The sequence below is a fragment of the Moschus berezovskii genome, chromosome 14, assembly GCF_049115385.1.
Source record: "Moschus berezovskii isolate FMDL1 chromosome 14, NW_MosBer_1.0, whole genome shotgun sequence".
Lineage (NCBI taxonomy): Eukaryota > Metazoa > Chordata > Mammalia > Artiodactyla > Moschidae > Moschus > Moschus berezovskii.
The window spans coordinates 52,464,296-52,475,196 of record NC_142473.1 but is presented as its reverse complement, the minus strand read 5'-3'; the positions used below and the strand labels follow the sequence as shown (position 1 = coordinate 52,475,196).

The following is a 10,901-nucleotide window of genomic DNA, read 5'->3' as shown; positions in this document are numbered from 1 at the left end:
ACTGTTCCATCACTGGGCATTGAGATTTAATGACAGAATATATCCATTCTGCTTTAGTGATTTAATTAGTCAATGAAAATTATTCATTCACTTATTTATTTAACAGAAAGCCCCTATATTTTAATAAGTACTAGTTACCAAGGATCTACCACTGCCAGTGTGCTTTACCTCTATGATGTAAATTATACGATGTTATATTTTAACAAGGAAGGCAAATTTTAAAAACACAAATGCAATAATAAATAATTACAACTTTAGGCTGATGTCCAAGAATTTCTCCTCACAAAGTGCAATTTGATGACAGAAACCAAAATAAGAGAAAGTTTTAGAAAACAAAACTTGAGAAAAATCTATGAGCTAATGCTTTGTTGGAGGAAACAATCTGAAGGCAGTGACAAAGAAAGAGGGAAAAGATTGAAGTATGAAAAAAGAGAAGGCAAACACAAAGTGTTATTTATATTACTAGGCTAGCAACAGTTTTGCATGAAAATAAAACTAGTTGCTTGGTAATGAGTGATTTTATTATTATTAAATAATTCAATATAATGCAAAATCATTTAGGCCAGTTACAGAACTGAGCAATATTTTATACTGTTTGATCACTTCCTAGCTAGTTCTTTTTCATGTTAGATCTGTACAATATACTATTAAGCCTTGAACAACATGGGATTTAAGGGCATCATCCACCATGAAGTTAAAATCCATGTATAACTTTAAGTCATCTCTACATATCCTCAGTTCCCTATCCATAGATTGAACCAATCCTGGATCATGTACTATTATTATATGTATTTACTGAAACAATTTCATGAATAAGTAGATCCATGCAACTGAAACCTGTGTTGTTCAAGGGTCAACTGCATGGATGGTAGAGGAGCAGAATTTACCACACCATTATATGTCTCTTTGGCATACGATTTTCTAAAAAACAACAGGCATGAGAGAAATACTGAAAACCAAGTAGAAGTTCCCGTTTTGTAAGAAACATTTACATTTATAAGGGAAAGCTTCATTTGTAAAGGTATCTCCCTAGCTGAGGATGACCAAATCACCAGAAACTCTTGTCAATGAAGAAGGCAATGACTTAAATCCCCATAACAGTCACAACCGCAACCTTACTAACTGTGATTTTTCTGGTAATCTTCTATATTTGACTTTTCCTACCCTCAAAATTCTTTCATTTTTAGCTGAGGATGGCATTTAAGTTGAGGGCTTTGGCCACTTCAAAGAGTTGCTCAGTTTTCCTGATCTCTCCCATATGTGTAATTAAACTTTCATGTGATTTTTACCTGATAATCTGTCTCATATCAGTTTAATTTTTACACCAAACATAAAAGCCTGAAGGGAAGAGGAAAATTTCTTCCTCCTTGGTAATTAAAATGAGTCTTTTTATCCAGAGAGAGCAGAAGATGCTGAAGTCATAATCTATATGATGAAACCTGAAGAAGATGCTATGGTTATAACATGGATGCCAAGAATTAACAATAATTAACAGATAAGAATAGCTTCAACAACTATTCAACTAGTTGTAGTATTCTACAACTCTTAAATAGTTTAAGACCTGTGGAAAATTCTTCAAGAGGTGGGAATACAGACTACCTGACCTGCCTCCTGAGAAATCTGTATGCAGGTCAAGAAGCAACAGTTAGAACCAAACACAGAACAACACATTGGTTCAAAATTGAGAAAGGAGTATGTTAAGGCTGTATATTGTCATCCTGCTTAATTAACTTACATGCAGAGTACATCATGAGAAATGCAGGGCTGGATGAAGCACAAGATGCAGTCAAGATTGCTGGGAGAAACAGCAATAACCTCAGATATACAGATGATATCACCCTCTGGCAGAAAGTAAAGAGGAACTAAAGAGCCTCTTGATGAAAGTGAAAGAGGAGAGTGAAAAAGTTGGCTTAAAACTCAACATTCAGAAAACTAAAATCATAGCATCCGGTCCCATCATTTCATGACAGGTAGATGGGAAATAATGGAAACAGTGACAGACTTTAGTTTCTTGGACTCCAAAATCACTGCAGATGGTGACTGCAGCCATGAAATTAAAAGACACTTGCTCCTTGGAAGAAAAGTTGTGACCAAGCTAGACAGCATATTCAAAAGCAGAGATGTTACTTTGCCAACAAAGATTTGTCAGTCAAAGCTATGGTTTTTCCAGTAGTCATGTGTGGATGTGAGAGTTGGACTATAAAGAAGGCTGAGCACTGAAGAATTGAAGCTTTTGAACTGTGGTGTTGGAGAAGACTCTTGAGAGTCCCTTGGCCTGCAAGGAGATCAAGCTAGTCAATCCTAAAGGAAATAAATTCTGAATAGTCATTAGAGAGACTATTGCTGATGCTGAAGCTCCAATATTGTGGCTACCTAATGAGAGGAGCCAGAGAAGGCAATGGCAAGCCACTCCAGTACTCTTGCCTGGAAAATCCCATGGATGGAGGAGCCTGGTAGGCTGCAGTCCACGGGGTCGCTAAGGGTCAGACACGACTGAGCAACTTCACTTTCACTTTTCACTTTCACACATTGGAGAAGGAAATAGCAACCCACTCCAGTGCTCTTGCCTGGAGAGTCCCAGGGATGGGGGAGCCTGGTGGGCTTCCGTCTATGGGGTCACACAGAGTCGGACACAACTGAAGTGACTTAGCAGCAGCAGCAGCAGCAGCAATGAGAGGAGCAACTCAATGAAAAACACCCTGATATTAGGAAAGATTGAAGGCAGGAGAAGAAGGGGATGACAGAGGATGAGATGGTTGAATGGCATCACTGACTTAATGGACATGGGTTTGAGCAAGCTCCAGGCACTGGTGAAGGACAGGGAAGCCTGGTGTGCTGCAGTCTATGGGGTCACAAAGAGTCGGATACGACTGGACAACTGAACAACAACAAGAATAGTATTAGCCAGGTGGAATTAAGGACAGAAATATGATGAGTAAATGTAAGCAAGAAGAAAAAGTTGAGAATTATAGCTTTGAGGAACTTAGTATGCAAAAATCTTGTATAAATCAAGCTGTTATACCACATATAGGTGGTCCAACTTAGTTTAAATTACAAATTCAAGAAGCAAAACTTTGTATTTAACTTGCATTCTTGTTTTGTGATTCACTCATGACTGGACACATGGAGCATAAGTTTCCAAGTTTCCTAAATTATTTTCTGAAGGAATAATATCAGGAAATGACTTCTCAATACTCTATTGCAACTGTTTACAAGTAAAGAGGTGAAAAATCCCTCGATGGATATGTTTGGCTTTTATACTGTAGATAATGGGGTTCATCACGGGAGGTGCTAGTACATAGACATTGGTCATACTGACGTGTACAATTGGAGTGGCATGCTTGGCAAAGTGGTGAGACATGGACACATGTACCAAGCACATGTAGAGGATGAAAACAGTTAAAATGTGGAACAGACAGTTATTGAGGGCCCAGGTGCTTTCAACTTGGGAAGCAATTCTGAGGAAACTTCTCACGATGAGTGCATAGGACAGCACAGTGACCAAGGGGTCCAGTATGTAATGAGCAGAGCTAGAACAAATCTGTGCCAATTATTTGTAGTGGTGTCACCACACGTCAGGTGAATCATGTCTTAATGGAGGCAGTAGGAGTGGGAGAGATGAGGGGAGCCACCAAAGAGGAGCCATTGCAACAGGAACAATGCAGGAAGAACAGCCAGAAGACAGCAGCAAAGGATGGCGAGACTTATTCCGCAGATTGCCTTCCTGGTGAGGATGGAAAAATCAGGGTGGGGGCGGCAAATGGCCATGTAGTGGGCAAAAGGACATGGCCCACAGCACAGAGAATTCCGTAATGGAGAATCCATGAGGAAGAAGAACTGAGCAAAATAAGCCTCAAAGCTGATCCCTGAGGCACTGAACCAGAGGATCCCCATGACTGTGGGCCAAGTGGTGAGTCTAAGTCCCAGGTCTGTTGGGGCCAACATGGAGAGAAGCAAGTACATGGGCTCAGGCAGAGAGGGCTCTGCCTTGATGACAGCCAGTATGGTGGTGTTGCCTGCAATAGAGATAGTGCAGAGACAGCAGAATGGGATGGAAATCCAGGTATGGAAGACCTCAAAGCCAGGGATGCCCATGAGGATGAAGTAGAAGGGGACTTGGGAGGAGTTAGTAACCAAAAACATGACTCAAGGCAGCCACAAGACCAGAGTTCTTTGACTAATCTATGAAAAGTGGAAAATACAGAAATTGAGCAAACTTTCTACGACCATTTGAAATCACTATGTAATAGATCATCAAGGAAGACTTGGGGAAGGGAAACAGCAGGGACATAAGTTAACAGATCTTTTATTGTATTTGTTGGTTTTAGCTCAGAGCTTGCCATCTCTTCCCTTGTTATTTTCTTAGTTAAGATCATAAATGCGATTTTGATTTTTACCCAAGGGAATCTTTATATGTCCAGAAAGCAGTTATGCTTTTACAGCAGGAAGGTATAGGATTGTTTTGTGGCTCTTGGAGAAAATAGATGTGGAGAAGATTTTACTATAGGATATCCTTTGATGTCAAAAAGTTAGGAGATAAACATCCCTGATGGCGCAGTGGATGGGCATCTACCTGTCAATACAGGGGACATGGGTTTGATCCCTGGTCCAGGAAGAGTCCACATGCTGTGGAGTAACTAAGCCCATATACCACAACTACTGAAGCTGGCACACCTAGAGCCTGTGCTCTGCAACAAGAAAAACCACCTCACTGAGAAGCCCGTGTGCTGCAAGGAAGACTAATCCCCGCTCAAACAGCAGCATCCACTTGCTGCAACTGGAAAAAGCCTGCACAAACCAATGAAGACCCAGTGCAGCCATAAATACATAAATAAAATAAAAACAAAAGCTTGAAACATATATATTTTTTCAAAAAGTTAGAAGGAAAGAGCAAAGACCAGTAAATGTAAAGATCAGTTCAATACACCTATTAACTTTTTGAGCCAACCAAGTCACAAAGAAAGAAAAGAACTGAGGTAAGGTGTGGTGAAAGATAATGCCTCTCTTTAGAACCTAGGGATCTTGAGAAAGAACCTTTAGATGCCATGTGGTATACTGATTCTGTTGACAGACGGACTGGAAAAGGACCTAAATGAGCAAAGTGGGTAAATCTTGGGTGCCAGATTTTGTCAGAAGATCCTATATTTAAAAAAAAAAACAAAAACAAAACTAGCCCAGGAAGCACTTTCTGAAAAAGACTGTAACAGCTTGGAGCATCTCTGTAGGAACAGTCTCAGGGCTGGATTAAGTTGAAAGATCCTCTTGGTACATAAAACTTTTTTTTTCTTTTTGGCAAACCAGTAGTTTTCTGTAAAGTTTTTAAGTTCATATTGACTGATATGAAGAGGGAAAGAATCTGCCACCCCCAAATATGCCTCTTTGGCAGAAGAATTATCTTGAACTGTTTAATTTTAAGAAACAGCAGACACAGGAAAATCTCTGATAACTGAATAGAAGTTAATTTTCTGAAAGAGATATTTACATTGATAAAGAAGGAATTTATTTGTAAATGTGTCTTGCTCCCCTTACCAGGAAGAGAAGGTTGAGTAAACCTCTGCAAACTCTTACCAATGGAGAAGACTAGGTCCTAACTCTGTATGACAACTTAGCCTTGTTTACTGTACTTTTCCTGATAATCTCTCATTAGCAGCCCCACCAGCCAGCATCTTTCTTTTTCTTTAGCTTCAGATGGCATTTAAGGTTATGTCTTGTGTTATTTCAAGTAGTTACTCAGCTTGCTTGAGTATTTTCCTTACATACAGGAGGCATACATATTATTAAACTTTTGTTTATTTTCCTCTTCTTTGTACTGTGCTGTGCTTAGGCGCTCAGTCCTACCCGACTCTGCGACCCCATGGACTGTAGCCCCTTATGCTTCTCTGTCCATTGGGAATATTCAGGCCAGAATACTAGAGTGGGTTGCCATGCCCTTCTCCAGGGGACCTTTCCAACCCAGGGATCGAACTCAGGTTTCCCTCATTTCAGGTGAATTCTGTACAGTCTGAGCCACCAAGGAAGTCCAAGAATACTGGAGTGGGTAGTCTATCCCTTCTCCAGGGGATCTTCTTCACCCAGAAATTGAACCAAGGTCTCCAGCATTGCAGGTGGATTTTTTTACGAGCTGCATTCCCAGGGAAACCCTTCCTCCTCTTTATCTGTCTTTTATTACAGGGGCATTCAGCCAGAAATATAGATGGGGGTAAAGGGAAATTTTGTTTTCCTTCTGTACAGTTGTTTGGGTAAACTAGTTCATTCCCCTGTTATTTTCCCCAAACTTACATTTGAAGAACTCAAAATATCTTGGTATTTCTGCCCTCCATCAGAAAATAAAAACTGGTACTCAGAAATCCCTCAGCAAATGAGAGTCATCATCGGTATTATCTAAATCATTGTGAAGACTGGTCCAGTAAGGAAGGAGAAGAAAGCAGGAAAGGATGGAATCCCAGGCTATGGAAACAGAATCTGTTTCTGCTGATCCATCACTATCCTCCTCTACACTGATAGCCTCAGAGTCCCAGCACCTTTCCCATCATTCAGAAACCTTCTCCTCGGTGCCCTCTCTCCCCTCAAAAAGTTACCCATAGAAAGTTTCCTTCAGTAATTTGTGTCTCAGTATAACTCCAGTGAATTCTCAGGCCATGATCTAGAACTTTAGATAATGCTTTTTTTCAAGCTCCTCCAGCACAACCCTTCCTTCCTACAGCTCTTCAGTGGCACATATTTCTCTGTTCAGTTCACAGAACAGTTCAGTTCTTGTTCAGCCTCACTTCCTATCACATCTTTTCAGTATTCTATGACCATGCACCTCACCTGTCTCAGCTTGCCAGTGCCTTCAGCTTTCCATAGAACTTCTCACCCTGAAGAGTAGAAGGATTTGTAGAGGTTACGTCAGGTTCTCAGGGAAGGAGGTAGTATCTTTGTTCACAGGATCCCGTGAGACAGAAGCAAGAAAGATTTGGACTTGGACTGCTCTGGATCACATCTGGACAAGGGACGAAAAAATGCACAGAGATTCCAAGCTGATTTTCAGCGAAAACCTGAGCAACATCAAATCAAAATCAGAAAACAACCAACCAAAGAAACAAATAAAACACTTTGTACAGATGGCTTCTCTAGAGACATTTTCAACAGGATTTTTGGAATTCTTTCTAAAGGGAAAAATTAATGGGAGACAATTCTCTTTACAAAGTACTCATCATATGAAACACTGAGCCAGGAACTTCCAACAATCTTCTCTATTACATATTTTGATTTTGATTTTATTTGCTTGTCCTAATCTTTTTGTTGGTGTTGGGTCTTGAACTGATGTTGATGTCTGCTGACTGATGAGGGTAGTGGTTTCTCAAAGTTGGGATGGATTATGTTTATCATGATTCTTAAGGTCCCTAGGGTTTGGGGGATAGTAAATAATCACTGACTTCAGCTCTTAAGTCACCAGCTGCATTAGCCCCTAACAAGAGGGTCAGCCTCTCTGTCCTTTGAAGCTTTGAAGCCAGTCATTGAGTTCTCCTCTCTAGCTATAAAAGTCCTAAATAACTAAAAAACAAACAAACAACCAAACTATACACTGGAACAACGGAGTGGTATAAGGAAAGAACTTAAACAATCAGTCTGAAAATCTAATAATATATTACAGTAATTTATCTAAATTCTTCTATCAACAGTCTTATTTTAAATAAATCACTTTTGTTTTCTTCCAAACAATAATAATATAAGAAAAAAACATTAATTTTTTTTAATATCCTAAATAGCATCTTCCAAAATAAGACCATTTCATCCACACTGAAATTCTGTTGCTTTATGTAGCCACCTTCATTTATTACCTTAGTTGCTAACTGCTAAGTCACTTCAGTCGTGTCCGACTCTGTGCGACCCCATAGACGGCAGCCCACCAGGCTCCCCAGTCCCTGGGATTCTCCAGGCAAGAACACTGGAGTGGGTTGCCATTTCCTTCTCCAATTATCTTAGCTAGACCTTCTGAATAACTTGCTGCAGCTTCTACATCAGCACTTGCTGCTTCATCTTGCACTTTCATGTTATAGAAATGGTTTCTTTCTTTAAACCTCATTAACCAACCATTGCTTGCTTCAAGCTTTTCTTTTGCAGCTTGCCTACTAGGCTTCTCCGTCCATGGGGTTCTCCAGGCAAGAATACTGGAGTGGGTTACCATTTCCTTCTCCAGGGGATCTTCCCGACCCAGGGATCGAACCCAGGTCTCCCGCATTGGAGGCAGACGCTTTAACCTCTGAGCCACCAGGGAAGCCCTCTTAGCCTTGATGAAATTGAAGTGAATTAAGGCCTTGCTCTGGTTTTAGCTTAAGGGAATGTCGAAGTTGGTTTGCTGTTCTATCTAGTCCGTGGAAACTTTCTCCATATCAGCAATAATGCTGTTTTGCTTTCTCATCATTCATGTGTTCACTGGAGTAGCACTTTTACTTTCCTTCTAGAACTTTTCTTTTACAAAGTGGCTAATTTTTGGCACAAAAGGACTGTCTTCAGCCTATCTTGGCTTTTACACACCTCTCTCACTAACGTTAATCTTTTCTAGATTTTTATTTAAAGTGAGAGATGTGTGACTCTTCTTTTTGCTTAGACAATTAGTGAAGACTGTAGACTTATTCAGAGAGGGCAATGGCACCCCACTCCAGTACTCTTGCCTGGAAAATCCCATGGACGGGGGAGCCTGGTAGGCTGCAGTCCATGGGGTCACTAAGAGTCAGACACAACTGAGCGACTTCACTTTCATTTTTCACTTGCATGCATTGGAGAAGAAAATGGCAACCCACTCCAGTGTTCTTGCTTGAAGAATCCCAGGGACGGGGGAGCCTGGTGGGCTGACATCTATGGGGCTGCACAGAGTCGGACATGACTGAAGCAACTTAGCAGCAGCAGCAGCAGTAGGCTTATTATTTGAGATCTAATTTCAATATTGTTGAATCTTAGAGAATAGGGAGGTTCAATGAGAGAAGGGAGTGAGATGGAGCATCAGCCTGTAGGTGGAGAAGTCAGAATGCTGTTATCAGAACATTTACTGATAAAGTTTGTTATCTTGTATCAGAGTGGTTGGCAGCAGCCCAAAATAATGATAACAGTAACATCAAAGATCATTGATTACAGGACAGTAATAATAAAAAAATGTGAAGTATGGGGAGAATTACAAAAATGTGACATAGACATGAGCAAATGCTGTGGGAAAAAATGGTGTCGATAGATTTGCTTCATGCAGGGTTGCTATGCACTTTCAACTTGCAAATAAACATGACCTTTGAAGTGCAATATAGCAAAGCACAAAATAATAAGGTAGTCTGAAAATTCTTTTCCAGTAGATAATATGAAGGACTGAAAAACTAAGACTTTGTCTAATACATCACTGACTTGCATTTTGTAAACAGTTGAGTTCTATGAGACCTTAAGATATTTATACAAACATGCCTTGCCTCGATATCTCAACTCTCGAGTATCTCCAGTTATGAAAGAATTTCACTCTCCTGCAATCAACACATGAGAATTCCAGGCGCTCCGTGTCTATAACAACACGCTGTGTCATTTTCTGTTGTTTCAATTGTAGTTGCTCTGGTGTGAAAAGAGTGGCATTTTATGATGGTTTTAATTTGCAGTTCCTTAATGATGAATAATTTGATTGTTTTCATATACCTCTCAGCTAGTAAACTATCTTCTTTTGTGAAAATTAAAGACTTGTCTGCTTTATTGGATTTCTAAATATTTTTTTGAGTTGTAAGTGTCGTTTACATAATCTGGATGCACACTTTTTCAAGTATTATATTATAAAGACTATCTGCCCAATCTCTGAATTGAGTTTTTATTTCAACAGTTTTTTGGAGAGCAGAGCAGATGTTAATATTGATGAAACTGAGTTTATTCAATATTTTTTCTTTGCACCTTTTGATATTTTGTCTTAACAAAGGTCACAAAGATTTTATCGTATATTTTATTCCTGAATAGAGAGCCTTGGAAAATCCTGAGACACTGGCCTGGACAAGTATTTGGGTGGGAATAAATGTAAAAGGTTTTCTGACTGGCCACTACACTCAAAGACACTGTCCATGGTAGAGGTAAAGGGCAAGTTAATGATCATGTAAAAGGAAACACAGAAAAATGAGTGTAAGAGTGAGAGAACTTTGGGGCACAGGTAGGTGTGGCACTTCAAGGAAGATGAGCAATTTATAGCTGATGTGGAAGTTGCATGGATAATCTTCATATATCGTATACAACCACTCTAGCAAACTGTGGGTTTATTCTAATGAGCAAAAGAAAGGAATAAATGAGGTGGCAGGTGACTGGGATTGATTTCGTCATAAAGGAGAATTAGTAGGTGAAGTAAGACAGCACCAGGCTTCCTGCAGCAATACCTGTCAGCAGCCGAAGCCTGGAGACTGACTCCTATAAAGTTAGGGCTCTCCACCCTCAGGTGAGCCCATGGAAGGCGTGAGGAATAAAGGCGAAGGAGAGGGGAGTCATGACGATTCCTGCCCACGGGCCCCCAGCCCCGGGGACTGTTTGTTTCTCCTCAGCTTCTCCCAGGTGGAGCCTTGGTGTTTCACACACACAGAGGGAGGAGCAGGATAAATTCTTCCATGACAGACCCAGCCTGATGCCCCTCAGTGACACTGGTGCCATCCTGCCTACCCTCATCCTTTTTCAGTACAGATGACCTGGCTTCTCTTTTTAAAAGTTAGCAGCTGCTGGTGAGTCTCCACTGCTGTCCTGTGCCAGGGTCTCAGGGGCAGGTATTAGGGAGTCATAGGAGAAGAAAGGGAGAAAATACAGGGAGAAGGGAATGTAGAGATTTCCAAGCAAGCAATGATCCTGGAAGGAGGTGGTCTGTGTTCTCATCCTAACTCCTCTCCTAACACTTAAATGACTTTCAGTTCAGTTCAGTT

At 40.5% G+C, this 10,901-nt stretch overlaps 1 pseudogene; it reads right to left on the bottom strand.

The window, feature by feature from the left end:
• Positions 1–3,196: 3,196 nt before the first annotated feature.
• On the bottom strand, positions 3,197–4,143 carry LOC129553610 (olfactory receptor 51Q1-like; annotated as a pseudogene).
• Positions 4,144–10,901: the final 6,758 nt, after the last annotated feature.